Here is a 16,159-nt window from a genome sequence, read left to right on the forward strand (position 1 = left end):
GTAGGTTCCAATTCAGCCACGTTAAATACGCAGGGAAGTTGTCATAAACTCTTTTAATATAATATAAGCGTATACTAAACCACATTATAAAGCGCAGGGATTCGCATATTCTCTTTCTATCACGTCTGCGGTAAGCCACGAGTGATACAATATGAATCAAGTTATATGACGTGGTCAAACGAACTTTCTTATGATTAATTTGAAAACGACTTTCACGTAAGCTGATTCAGAAAATAAAAATAAAAATGCCTTCAAAACTTAAATAAAATCATAACAATATTATAATACAACTAAATTTATACGCTCCAAAATGCATCTGGCAATTGACGCGTTGGGCATGCTTGTACAAAAAATAATGATTAGTTTATTAAATCGTTATTAAATAATATATATTTTTTTAGAATTATTAATAACCATGTCCTCGCTTTTTCGTACAATGTGGTTGTTAGTAATTTTTTAAACAATCACAAACACCCAGACATTGAGGAAATCACAAAAAAAAATTATGTCCTCACCGGGTATCGAACCCAGACCTCTCAGGTGGAAGGCCAGCGCCTTACGCACTGCACCACGAGAGCCGCCAATTATATGATTTATAGATTTTGGGGGAGTGAAGTTACTGTAAAATTAGTTATTATATTATCATTGAATTATTTTATATAGCAGTTTTCCACCAGACAGTGGACAATGTTAAAAATTAAATAAAAATAATATGCTTTCTTAAATCTACAAGTTTATAGACTAAATCATGACGTGTGAAAAGTGTCAGAAACAAAATTTACCATCGACAAAAGCCAGTCATGGATAAAAGACAAATGGTATCGATAAGTGATGACGTGTTAATAAACAATATTAATTTAAACTTGGACAGTACTATAAGAAACTTGACTGGACGGTGAGCTTGACTGGAGAGCTGGAGATATCAGAATCAAATAATTAATGGTAAGAAAAAGTTTTCTCTCAATATTATACCTATATTCTTTGATGATTGAAATGTTTACTGCAAAGCAAAATAATTGCATGACTTTATAATTCTTTTAGAATATGGTTTTTATATATATATATTTATAAGTAAGTATATATATATATTAAAACAAGATCCAATTGTAGTATATTTCATTGAATTAAAAAATCATTTTGAGTGTAAATTAAATTCAAATCAAATCAGTTTATTTCTTCATTCTATTTATCTGGCGATCGTTAGTTAACATTGATCCAATGTGTAGAAAATGATTTTTAAGTATTGTTAATTTCTTTTTATCCGTATTATCAGGGGCGTAGCAAGGTGTTTCAGCGCCCGTTATTTAAAACAAAATTTGCAGTTACGCACACTTCTACCTACCTATACTACATATAAATATTACATTCGTTCGATTGCCATTAACATATTATTTAAATATTTTATTCACATACTCGCTAAGCGGTGCATTTTCAACATACAACTAGAAAAAGTGCTACTATTAATTATGATAATTAAACGTTAAAAACAATAATAATAAAGACCAAAAACATTTGGGTCGCAGGCAATTTTTTTTAAATACCTACAACATCAACTTTTATTGAAATTATAAGACGGATCGTTCTCCCGATAATAATACTATTTTTCTTTCGTTTCCGCTTTCTCCTCTTATAATTTCTCACAATATGGAAATACTGAACTGATATTATTTGGTGCAAAATTTAGGATCTATAAAAACATGGATTGGGCGGAATTCTCGGGATGGAGGAGGGCGCGCCATAATTCACTACGCGCGTATGTATATTAAACGTCTTTTCTCTTGATATCGGTATCACAAAGCGTAAATACCTACCTGAAATAAGTACATAGTAATTGTGTAATTTAAATGTAAAGATTTTGAATTAAATATTTTCGGTTTAAGTTAAATAAACTCCATTTTTACCACGTTCTTCTTACATCGTATTCTTGTTTGTCCGGTGGTTATTTATCCAGTACAAATCTTGCAATCGATTTTAAACTAACTTCCCGACTAGCTAGACATTTGAAACTTTTATAATATATCAGAACACGATGCCAATTCTTTCTTTTAATACTTTTAGCCATCTTTAAGTAGAATTAAATTCATTTTCAGTTCATTCTGTTTTGTATAATAACTAGTAGTAATAACTTTTCATTATTTCTGAAGAAATCCGCAATCCAATCCACTATTATTGGTTGCTAAGGAGTTGGTGATAGCAGCTAAATTATTAATATATACATACGTGCGTTACTATGGAAATCAAAATGACATTTCAGTATTCCATATTTGTTTGTTTGTTGCAAAATAGTAAAAAAATGATTTGTTGACAATTGCCTTATTTGTCCTAAATTATTAATACATAGAATTGTCAAGTTTATAATATGATTCAACAGAAAATTTAAAAACGTGGTATATAAAAAGTTCTTTTTAGTTTTGAACATACAAAAATAAAATTGTCAATTTTTATATTTGAACGTTTAATGAAACTCAACTTCTGCGCCCCCACCCGGACTACGCTCAGGGCGATTTCCCCACTCGCCCACATCTTACAACACCAGCGCGTGTTACCGACAAAAGAAAATGACTAATTATATAACTATTATATTCTATAAATCTCGACGAATTACTTTATTTCACAAATTCAAAACAGTCGGCAAGGATCTCTGAGTCTCTATACATGTTAGTAGTCAAAATGTGTGTGCCTACTTATTATTAAATTTACTCTATAACTAGGTTGCCATTTATTCAATAATATATATCTTAAATTAAATGGGTATCACCTATTCAGCATGTCTGTGAATGGGGAAAATAAGTCTTTGTATAATAACCATACTATATTCCTTTAGTATGCTAATAGTTCCATACTACATCATACAAATTGTAGTAATCCTGTTAACTAACTAATAAGCATTCAAATACAATCGTTTGTAGACTTATTTGTATAGATAGGATGTTTTAGATAATGTCCAACAAGTACACTGATCTATCAGGGTACAGTTGTTTTTGGTCGGTCTAATCGTATTAGTAATATTGAAATAACAGATTTATATTTTTTTACGCAAAAAGTGTTACGGGTTAAGGTTAAAGGTTCAAATATAATATTATGATCACGTTATGTGCTGTCACGTGCTGTCACAGGAAGCTGCCACTACGGGAAAAAATGTGTAATATCGTTTTTCTTGGTATTTAAAATGTTATCAGACTGATGCTCTCATCCCGTTACACATTTTGAACCTTTAATTTAAACGAACATTGTCAGTTGTTAGCAAAATCTGCTGAAATCACCAGAGCAACATGAGGTCACCTCACGCGTAACGTGCTTCATCGACACCTGCATGACTTAATGGACGTTTTTTAACATGTTATACATGCCTACACATTTTCGGCTCACTTGTTTTTTGTTTTTAGTGGTTGCATTAATATGTATGGTTGCAGGTTGGATTTTGTTAAAAATATTATCTATGGATGCAATATCGCAAGTAATTTGAACGTATGCACATGTAGGAACTGTTAAAATGAATTGAAATTAGCATGAATAATGAATAATAATTGAAAATACTAATACTTACATTCGAGTTGGCTGTCTCCATCATTGAACTTATAGAGATAGTGATCATTCAAAATATTCTGCGGAGTAGCGAAACCATAGACTAAATTTATTTGTCTCCGTGATTTGTCTATGTGACAGCACGAGACGTGCATCATAATGTATTTGAACTTTAATACGTCTCATTTCAATTACTGCTGACTTATGCTGACTATTTATGAATCACGGGGTCGGTCGCTGTGCGTGTTTCGAGCTTAAAAGATAGATTTCGATTTTCCTTGTCGGCGTGCTATGTAGATATATTATTATGAAGACACAAACTCAACATCAATAATCCTTATGTTATGGGTTATCCTCGAAATGTAAATGAAACGAAAAAATATCACTCCATTACATTATAGTAAGAATTTATATTTTAATGTAAGTAAATATGCAATAAAAACTTTAAAATACTGTATTCATGCCGTATGTATATTTTGTCAGCGCTCCCGGCGAAAAAATCTCATTGCCAAGAAACATACTCTTAAAAGTTGAAATATTCTCGTTCTTTTTACTGTTAATTTGGTTTTTTTTGTAATGTTCCGCTACTACACAACACATGACTTTGCATACCTCCACGAGATGCCATGATATATGTAATTGTATGTGTATTCCATATACATGCATTTTTTTTATCATATAACAATATGTACGTGTTTAGTAAGTTTTTTTGCAAGCTCTACAAATTCAGTAATTAACCCATGACAATTTTGCATGTAAAAATTCGAGCGCAATACCCAAAAAATGAGCCACCCTTAAGTATACATATATTACATCATATACTATGAAGCTTGCTATTAAAAAAAAAACGTGACGTATATTTTTAACTGCCTCTAAATGAAACGAACATTGCCCATGGGAAATAATATGTCATTCTTAAATCCATGATTATTGATTTTATATCAAATTACCATATTAATGCGCTTTCAAAGTTAGGCAGGACTTCGCTACTTGGAATATTAATGAATGAAGAGGGTAAAGGAGAAACACAGATATCCCCACAAAAGGTACGACTGCATAATATGAAAATTTATCTTTTCAGGACCTATTAAAATATAATATATTTAGGTAGGTACCTGCATATTATTTAACACAGTGAAGTTCGCCCAACAATCTGGTATGAATAGAGGCCTCCTTCGTGATATCTTTTATGTAGATCTCCAGTTTTAAATACTCATTGTGATGGCATCTCTAGCAACGTAGTCAAGCCATTGCATTCAATTTTTCTTCCTCATCACGATTTTTCTCCATTAATATTTATAGGACCTGCGTTTTCTCCGTCCAACAAAATTTACTATTTTTGTCTCCGCAAACAGTTAACAGAGCTCTGGGTTATAATACTATGTACTTCACAATTTTCTTGTATGATTTAAAATTAAGGGACCATGTTTTTTGCGAGTACCCAATACTCTGAGCCATATTTATGCCAGAATAGGTCTAATGCAGGTCTTGCATAACTAACTTTCTTGTATTTTAGTGTTTTCGACTTAAAGTATATTTGAGACCATAATATAAACATTTATTAGCTAATACTACACTAAGTTATATTTTCTGGATGGTATTATTTTCACGTATAGCAAGTGACCCAAGCTCCACAAAGTGTTTTACCATTTCAAAGGTAAAAATATCTGTAGTTGTCAACCAGGAAGCCGGAATATAGTTTAGTTGACCTGCTTTATATACGTAAGTACTTCTTTTACTCTCCACTCTTGGAGCACAAGGAAAGCATAAGTTCCCGGTCCCTGTCTTTACCTCGGTCAATCACCATGTCTCATGCCTCATGGCTTTATCAGATCTGCAGTGTTATTTCAACATAACATTTAACTCCAACATCAAGAAATGTAATGTCGTATTCCAAGAGTTAATTATCTCGAGGTATTAATTAATGGAGCCCAAGAGCCGCGCTAACTAGATAAAAGGAAAGAAAGATCAATTATATCTTAAAATGCTGTGATTTGGAAAATTAATACGCACATCGCATCATTTGCGCACCGTGCCACACTTAAAAGACACGGTGGTGGAATTACACGCCCGTAGCTATCAAATTATAAACGTGACAATACAGTAATAATTACTTACGTGCAAGTCTAATTCTTTTTGACATATAAAAAATGTTAAGTGTTAACTTTCAATAACCGCCTTGTATACAGAATTGATTCAAGAGTTATTCGTGTTATTTTGGATCAAAATAACGGAAAGGTGTTATAGTGTTGACACTTTGGGATAGCCCTGCTGCAGCGAGTAAATAGTAGTTTTGTGGAAGGGTAAGGAACGGCGAGTCACAGTGACGGAATCCACGGAGAGTGTGCGGAGTGTTTGGTGGCATCTGCAGCACATGTCCTAGCTCTTCACAATCGTATCATTTGCCAAAAATGTACGTGTCAGCTCACGAAGTCAAGAATTTGTAACGCTGTCATACCAGTGAACTCATAGAAGACATGGATTCTCAAAGATCATAAAGCTCTCCGTTTGGACATGGTGCGGCCTGCATTCAAATAACTTAATAGTCGTATGGAGGAGATTGTTATATTGTGTAGGCCAATAAATATACAAAATGCTTCAGTTGTAAGACGTGGCATCTTACCAAGGTCCAAGGGTTTCAGCCACAGAACATATAATAAATAGAATTCCGATAGGCTATATACCAACACAGTACATTTTGACGCAAGATTTTGAATGTGTGAGTGTCCTACGAAAATGAACCACGCATTATAGACGTGCAATAGTGTGTGTAATACACCAATATTAAATGAGCGTCATTGCATAAACGAAGAGCAGTTGTCAGTATTCGATGTATGACGTATTCTTCCTTACTCGAGATCGGTTGCCTGCTACTCCCTACCCGTTAGGTATTTCAGTTCCAATTATTTCTGAGTTCCCTGGTTTCTTAACTAACTGGTAACTTAAATAGTTGTAAAATATTATATAATACGAGGCGTAATAATAACAATAAAAAACTATCTATTGATAGAATAACACAATAAATTCAATAGTGTTAAATTTAGCATAATATAGTATGACAGAATAAATATTTTAAGCTATTGCATAAAAGAACTATTTTAATTTTCTTTTAAATGAATAAATTATATTTGATGCGAAAAATAAGAATATGCAAATAGTGAATAAAAACTTTCAAAGTGTTTTTATGAATTATTCATTTTTCAAAACAACTTTCAACACATTTCATCTACAAGTAAACACCCGACACTGTTACTTCTTCATTACAATCTAATACCTTTTTTAAGTTAACACTTTACCGACAAATCTGGTAAAATATAATGTAGGTGCGACAAAAAAAGGATTTGCTCGTTTTAAATTATCGCATACAGATTGCAAATTATTACAATGTGGGTTTACACCCAGAGCAGCTGTGTTACATTGTAAAACATATTCTAATTTTAGAATCTGCGGTGTAACTAATTTTTAAATTGTCACATTACACTTTTTAACAGAGGGGTGAAGTTTTTTATAGATCAACCCCAAACGACAAAGGGAACCCGTTGATGTAATAATATAAGGGTTGTTTTTTTATTGAATTATTTTGAGAACATTAATCCACAATATGCGATGAGGGATTTGTTGAAAATCTTTTGGCTATAATGAAACGAACTAGAAATGTATCAAAGAGATATTATATTAATATTGGTTATACATACATACATACTAAAAATCCATTTCATATACGTGACGCTATTCATTATTGTGTTATAGGTATTATGCCATCCCATAAATAACGCGATATTTTAAAAATGTTTGAAATAATAACAAAAATAAAATAGGCTACATTTTCCATTACTTACATATTAATTAAGATTTTATACCATCCTGCCTTTAATTTTTCAATTGCTTGGCGATATAGTTTTCTCGGTTGGTTGCGCTTTTCATAGGACTGTAATTTTGTGACGGTGAATGTGGATGATGGGGGGGGGGGGGTTATGTTAGGATGACAAGCACTTACCTCGTGGTTTTGTTACATTATCACTCGCGCGGTATTGTTTGTTGGGTTACCTGGTGCACGGCACTTAACTGTACACTTTTATTGAGTGACAAGAACAGGTATCACGGCATGTCAGATATTCAGAAGTATCACTTGGACGACGGTCACACTATATCAAGCTGACCCGGCAGTGGTCCACAAATAACTTCTTAATTAGTCTGTATAATCGAATTAATCATTAAACTACTTAGACTTAGCTTAAACAAACCTAGGCGCGTCCGTTGTCTTGAGGTAACCGGCTGTTCTACAATCACGGTCGACTGATAACCTGTAAATTCTGATAACCCGTAGCGACAATATCTGGGGATTTAAGGTAGGTGGGAAAATTGACCATAATTGGCCCAACCATCGGTTTTGATCATTTAGACACCGTCTTCTATACTAAAAAAGACTGTAGAAAAAGATAATCTTATGGTACCAGTAAAATATTATGACGAATATGCCAAGACCTCCCATTTAAACTGGTTCAGTATATTATGGAGGGTCTTTTGTGCCGCACGAGGTCTAACGCTATGGTAATGGAAAATTATACATTTTCTGTTGGCTAGGGTTAGGTTAGGTTAGGTTAGGCTTAAGCGTTGAGTTATAATGTCGTGGTTCCCAGGTTCGAATCCTGGGTCTGGCAAATACACATATTGTTTTTCAATTTGTGCAAGAGTCAGAGTATGGACCTAATAGGTGGCTAACATCCATTTCTCGTATAAATAAATACCTATTAATACAAATCTTGAACCATTAGATCGGACATAGTCAAAAAATGTGTAATATACACACAAATATATTATACATAAATACATAATATATAATATACATTATATAAGTATATGTAGCTTAAACACTAGACGATATTTATATTTGACCTCGTATTTTTTTCCGATTTATACTCGGTAAAAATGGGAATTCTGCCATTCTTGGTAGTATTACCTGTGTATCCCTGATAACTGTCTTAGAAATCGGCATCATCCGTTGTTTGTTCTCCAAGGTGCAGAACTAACCTGACGTTAATAATTAATAATAATTAAGTTATGCCAATTGGAAGGGCAATAACTCTGTTCAAGCTCTTCTGATATTGACATATTCCACTTGCGCGAGGATGAGTATAGGTTGGCATTGTTTTATAAATTCTTAAAATAGGGTCTGCTTAGCTCATTCGGTGTAGGTACTTCCTTGTATCTAATGTATATATTTTTTGTATTTTCACTTTTCTACTGTTTAATAATTTAATACTGATATAATTCTTTGTTTCTAAACGCCATGTTGTGAACGTCTTAAATTATTAATTTGTAATGTTAACTATATGGGTATTTTAACTGAATTTGAATTAGAATAAAAAAAATATAGTGATACAATAATGGTAAATAATAAATGGTTATAGATTATTCTTTAATAAAGCAAAAATACATAACTGCAATATGAACGTAGTTATGCAGAATGTAGCCAGTCCACAATAATGTCGAGCTGAGATAATGGGACTTTAGTAACAACATGATTCAAAAAAATATATGTAAAATGTCAAATTGTAAATAGTATTTTATTTCAAGAATATTTTTTTTTGCGGCTTGGCTATTTTCAGCAGAATGTAGAGAAAACCTTCTCGCATCTGATCTATATCATATCTCAATTTTTAATAACTATGTCCAATTTATATTTTTATTAAGCTGATAAAAGATGTCTCTGTATAATATAATATTATAGGATCCGAAAATAGTGAAAACGTTGAAATTGAATAATTATTGGTATTCATTGATTTTTTTTAAAATTTTATCTGTCAATTTCTTGCCTTACCCTTTTCAAAACATCGTTTTTGCTCTCCTGTAAGATAGTGTTTCAGTCGGATTTGTACGAGTGATTAAGAAACATTAATTTTTCTGTGGAATCCCACAATATGCTGAATATACGAATGGACATAGTAATTCAACTTAAGTTGCATTCACATATATACACCTTTTCCTATACATCATTGTATATAATAATGTTTGTAGTTAATTTTCCTTGTACGAAACAATTTCACTGTTTACTTATCAGGCAATCAATTACTTCGAGAACGTTTACATTTTCTAGCTAATAGTGTAAGCAAACGCCTGCAATAGAAACGTTAGTACGTTAATTATAAACAGATGCACAGTTGCATATCTTATTGTGGAACACGTACTATTATAATCCTACTGTTATTATGTAACTGCATATTATATTGTCTAATACAGGATAGCGAAGACAAACATACTAGTATTATAATTATTTTAACTGTAAATCCGACAGTCAATAATCGTGTACATATATTATAAACACGCTAAGAGATTTTTAAAATACGCCCACATCACGCGTAAACGCCACTTTTGTTGATTGTCTGACTTCGATTTATAAACCCGCGAGATTTTCCGGTTGAATTGAAAAAAATTTAAAGACATTTCTTTACGACCTTTTGATAGGCACCCAACAATTTAAAGTATTTGAATAAAAATTTACAATCCACTTACTTAAGTATGATATGAATACGTGTATTTATTAAGGCGCTAAGTACCAAAAACATAAAAACTGACATTTTTATAGAAAAATTTCTACATACCAACGCCAATAACTTCAACTATAGTCTAAGTGCCTCAAGCAAGTCAAAAAAATACAGCAAAATAATTAAACCTGTCGACGTTGTAAGTCCGTTGGCGTGTTTTATTTATAATGGTGTAAGTAGCACTGCAGTAGTCAACGTCATTCAATATAACATAGCTGACGATGGTGTGTTGACACTTGCGAGTTCTTAATACCTAAAATTATAGGAGCAGCCGTGATTGCTTCACACTGTAAAACTACATTTTTCAAAAGGTCTGCTTCATGAAATTTTACTGCAATGACTCGGTATTTTGAAACTACAGGCAATACTACTTTTTGGTACTTAGAGTCTTATTTAATACACGTATTCAATGATTAAAACTGTTACATATTTACATGTATTTATTATAATTTAAAAAATTATTTACAATTACACGTTTTTTATTTAATTTAAATACAGCTAATAATGAAACACCTTATACAATTTGTCTTGAATTATCTGTAACGTATGAGAGAAAACATATTAATGAAATGTGTGGTAAAGAAAGAGACAAGATATATTACATTTAGAAAATAGACTGATACGAAAATAAAGGAATCGTTTATTTTATTTTATAATAATATGTTGCAAATACACATGTTTACTCGATTATCGAGTAACCAGTTAACCGGAACTTTGAAGCAACTTTCAGGAACTCGATTAACCGACATAATTTATTATCGGTTACTTCGATTAGATAATAATATAAATAAAATATGGCAAGCACGAGGTTTTACTGCTGCTCACTAACATTATTATAAAAATATATTTCGGTAGATCATATATGTGGAACTCCACATTTCTAACCGCAGTGACTGATTTTTAACCCAATTAATAACAATGGAGGTATACTGAGAAAATGTGACGTCTCTAAAAATAATTGTTTGCGACTTTATAGCTGAAATATAGCTTCGCCAAATATACACCATATGTCAGAGATCATCAACCTCTTTATCATCAAGAACGTAATATAACATTTGAAAACCACATTGAGTGCATAATAATATTACTTATATTTTAATAGAGCCCGTAAATTGATATTATTTTTCGGACATAATTGTTGATAATATTATTTTATAGCTTAGTAGCTAATATTATTATTTTTATGTGATTTTAATGCCTTCCAGAAATAATATTTAATAATTGACTAAAGGTTCAAATAGACTATATGACGGTCGGGCACATATATGCTAAGAGCGTTTTAGTGTCTATGATCAAATCTATGCCATTCCGACATATTATACATACATATTATATGACAGCTATTACATCTTATTTACACTCTGTGACACCCTATGACACAGGACGCCAACATAAGAAACGGGTTTTTCGACATATATATGACCGATCGTCATAGAGTGTATTTGAGGCATTATTAAATTTTCTTACATTTTTTCTTCCATCCATTTCCACGATGATTCTTATAATTAAAATATATATTTTGCACAATGCGGATGTTTCGGCAATAGAAATTATAACATATAAAGCATACAATACATTGTTTAACCATCTAGTGCATTGGTTATGTCAGTTAAATGGTGATTTATCCTTTCAAAGCAATGCAACGTCATTGATGCAATCCTTGTATTTAATGTGTAGGTACACAAAACATGTAACAAATTCCATTATTTTCGGTAATAATTTATTTTATAATTTCTTAAGTACCTACCGTGATCTTTTTAAACCTTTTTATTTCAGTGTGCATAAATATATCACTAAATTTTATATTTTAATATTAATTATCTTTCTATCAAAAATAATTCAATACACATATTGTAATGGCTTTGTTCTAAATATGCTATTTATTATTTGTTACTACTGTAACTGTTGGCTGCGAATAATAATTTGATATCTCATTTTTGGCAAAATCTATACCTTCCTCAAAAACAGTAAGTAACATGTCAAGCATCTAAATCCCGTGCGGGTACCGCTTCCTTGACCACTGCTATAGATGGTATTTATCGGTTCTTCAGAATGTCACAATTGGGTTGGCTTGAAGTAAAAAAGACTATACTTGGGATTTTATTCAGTGACGATTCTCCATGAAGCAGATGAGGCGATCGCTTTACTAGAAAGTATCAAAATGAAAAAATGCATGTTTTTCATAATAAAAGTTTTAGAAACCTGGTGGTTTTAACACTTATCAGTAAAAACGTTTCAAATCTGTCGGAGATTCAAGTCTCCACGTACTTAAAAACCATTATTGACACTTTTAGAAAATACGTAGGACATACATTAGTTATTATGGAAGGCTACATGTTTTGCTATCTTATCTCAATTACACATTTTCAGACGAATTATTTACATACTTAGATGTCATATAAAAGAAAATATTTGATTTTATTTTTGTAACCAAAATTAAAAATAAAACATTCCGAGATTAACCGAGTAACCGAGTAATGAATCTGGAAATACTCGACTGTCCGGTTATAAAAAAAGTCGAATAATTTAACATGCCTAGTTTCAGTCCTTATCATTGAAGGGTTTATAACCCATATTGTCCGATAAAACAAGTTTTACAACTAAGTAAGCCAGTTTACACTTTTTAACAGCTGCGAAAAATGAAGTTTCCCCTTCAATTTACTATAATATAATATGTCTAAAATACGTTACTTTCCTACTCACCAAAGATATTGTTACTGGAACAGGAGCTATCAACATTTTTTATTTTCCGGCTGTGATCACAAAAATAATAAAACTAAAAATCTCTTAAATTGGTATCGGTATTGGTTGGAATTTATTGCAGCGCAATTTTTATATAAAATGGTTGATAGCTATTCTCTCACTCACTATTTAAATGAGCTCAAATTTAATATAAATACTATATGAACCTTGTATAACACTTATTCGGCACCGGTGCAACGACCAACTAAATACATCCATAATTTAGAACACCCATAAACATACATATTAGAAAAAATAGTTTTACTAAACGGAACTTGAACCCACAAACATCGCAATCCGGGCGTTACATATCTTCTTCTTCTTTTTTCACCCTGTCGCGACCCATCATTGGGGCATTATGTGGCAAGCATAAGTTTTCTCCACTTCCCTCGGTCTATCGCCAATTCTTGCGCCTTCTGCAATGCCAGAACTGAAGTGCGTAGATCGTTTTTGTAGCACCGCTGCAGGGTGAGGGAGGGTCAGCTACGGCGATGGAACTCTTGAGGCATCAGGAATGTCCCAGCCACATAAAGCGTCGTCTCTTCGTGATTACCTCAATCACCAAGGGTGCTGTGTCCTCTCACGAACTCGAATGTGTGTACCGCGGTCGTACCAATGTAACTCTAAGATTCGGTGGAGACATCGATTCTCAAAGCTCAAAAGTCGAGACCTTTGAAGCTTAGTAAGATGCCTGTCAGCATACGTAAACACAGGTAGCACGCACGCGTTGAACAAGCGACATTTGGTACTCCATGCGACTCCAAGTTGGCTGATTGCAGACCCGCCATATCCATGCAAATTCGAAGCTCACTGAAAATACTACCATCGTTACATATACATATTAATTAATATTTAAAGAATTTTCAATAACACCGACGTTGCATACATTTTCTCTGCCTCTCAAGCTTTTCATACACTTACTAAATATATCGACATTTCTTACAACCTTCAACTAAAGTATTGTTTCAAATTCCATTAATATTGGTCATTATTTTTTATGACGGTATTCTAAATAGCTACTACGCTTCATGGACAACGTCAGGATCTCTCCGAATTTTAACATAATCGTATTTGTCCAACGCAATATGTACGGTGCTGTTTGTTATTTAATCGTATTTGTATAATTGAATCTATCATTATCTAAATTTAATTCATTCTATGATCTTAATCATATATATATATCGATTCAATTATTATATATAATTAATTTCTTGTATTAAAAACTTTCGACTGACAGATTTCTTAGTTTTAATAAAAAGTTAAAATGTTTTTATTTATTTTTCAATATTCATGTAAAAACTTGAAATATGATTTTACAAAATTAATGAGACGGTTTTGCCAAACATTTCTCATTATTCTTGGAATGTCCGCTCGGCTATATTGCATAGTTTTCTTAATAATACTGGAATCTTAATTAAATTGCTAGCAAGAAGATCGCAATTTTATATAATTAACAAGTTCATTTTCAGGCTTGTCGCTAGAAACTTTATAGTGAAATTATCTAACATACATACTAAATAATTCTTATTATTATAATAAATAGATACTTCATATTTTCTTCTTTTTCTTTTTTGTATGCCATATCAGATTTCCCCCACGTTGGTGATTGATTGGTGAAGGTCAGAAGGGCTATGGGGAATAGTTTTTAGAATCGTCTAATCGTAGTCAAGTCTCGGATGTTTTTTAAGTAGGATTTTTGTCTTCTACCAGGAATCCAGTCTCTCTATTTTGTCCCTTTAGGTATTCTCTGTAAAATATATTTATTTTCGGTTTCAAAAAAACAGGCACCAATTCAATTCTTTTTTTTATGTTGACTCTTTGAAAAAATGCTATGCTGGTGACCATACCTGTCCACTAGATACATAACATTCTTTAATGCAACCACATGCCAAACGCTTCCGGATGGCGTATAAAGTTCTGATCAAATTGAGATGCATGTCGCCTACTATCACGTGACACAGTAAGCTGCCGCTACGAGAAAAAAGTATGTAAAGTCGTTTTTCTTAGTGTCAAAAATGTTCCCATCCCGTAGCACATTTAACATTGTCAGTTAGCAAAATCTGTCAAAATCACCAGAACAACAATGAAGTCACCTCACGTTGAACTACACTGCATCGACACCTGCATGACTCAATGAACGTTTTTATCATCTTCTACATGCCTACACTTTTCAAATGTCATGTCAAAATCACGTTTTTTTTGTTTTTAGCGGTTGACACTATGTATTTTCTATAAGAATGTTGTCTATTATCTACGGTCTGCAGGTTGGGATATGTTCAAGATATTATTGAATTTACAGAGACTCGTTACTAGGTTACTCCATCATTGAGTTTACAGAGATCGTGTTCGTTCAAAATATTCTGAGAAATGACGAAACCATCGACTAAATTTGTCGCCGTGACAGCGTGACATTACACGACGTATATATCAATATAATCACAACTTAATGAGTACACTGAAAATAGTTACAGCAAAAAAAACAAAAACAAGTTTTCAAAAAAAGAACTTAATGCATAATGTCAAAATATGACCGTAATTACACGATTGTCATAGATGAATATTAGTTTTTTTGCATTGACAGGTATAGTTTATACTGACCGGGGTGCCAAATAGAGTATTTTGATGATAGTTCCGTCAATTTTGCAGGAGTTTCGCTTCATACGTCGAATGCAACCCGATACATAGTTCACCGCATATGAAAATTTTCAATTATTTTTAAGTATTATGAGGTACCTACTTACGTGTTTTTTATATTATTACGTGTACTTGTCCAAGTAAATTAACTTATATTATCATCATTAGAATATTATCATCATTAGAATATTATCATCATTAGAATATTATCATCATTAGAATATTATCATCATTAGAATATTATCATCATTAGAATATTATCATCATTAGAATATTATCATCATTAGAATATTATCATCATTAGAATATTATCATCATTAGAATATTATCATCATTAGAATATTATCATCATTAGAATATTATCATCATTAGAATATTATCATCATTAGAATATTATCATCATTAGAATATTATCATCATTAGAATATTATCATCATTAGAATATTATCATCATTAGAATATTATCATCATTAGAATATTATCATCATTAGAATATTATCATCATTAGAATATTATCATCATTAGAATATTATCATCATTAGAATATTATCATCATTAGAATATTATCATCATTAGAATAATCGTTGTTGTCTTTATATTTGATTATATATAACAGTAAAAACAGTAATAATTCGTTTCGTGGTCGTTGCGATCGGTCTTGTATAAGGTTGTTGATTTTGGTTGCTATGATTTTTTCCTCTTATATTTTGGCA

At 31.9% G+C, this 16,159-nt stretch overlaps 1 protein-coding gene across 1 annotated transcript in view; it reads left to right on the forward strand.

Annotated features, from left to right (window-relative positions):
• Nucleotides 1-666: 666 nt before the first annotated feature.
• superdeath (Suppressor of ER stress-induced death) overlaps nt 667-16,159 on the forward strand; it is a 66,524-nt gene continuing 51,031 nt past the window's right edge. Inside the window, exon 1 of the mRNA XM_085952899.1 lies at nt 667-942. The gene's annotated coding sequence lies outside the window, so the exon portion shown is untranslated. The remainder of the gene's footprint in view (nt 943-16,159) is intronic.

Source organism: Rhyacophila brunnea, unplaced genomic scaffold (genome assembly GCF_057557595.1).
Source record: "Rhyacophila brunnea isolate RB1 unplaced genomic scaffold, BYU_Rbru_1.0 scaffold_10, whole genome shotgun sequence".
In the NCBI taxonomy this organism is placed as follows: Eukaryota; Metazoa; Arthropoda; class Insecta; order Trichoptera; family Rhyacophilidae; genus Rhyacophila; species Rhyacophila brunnea.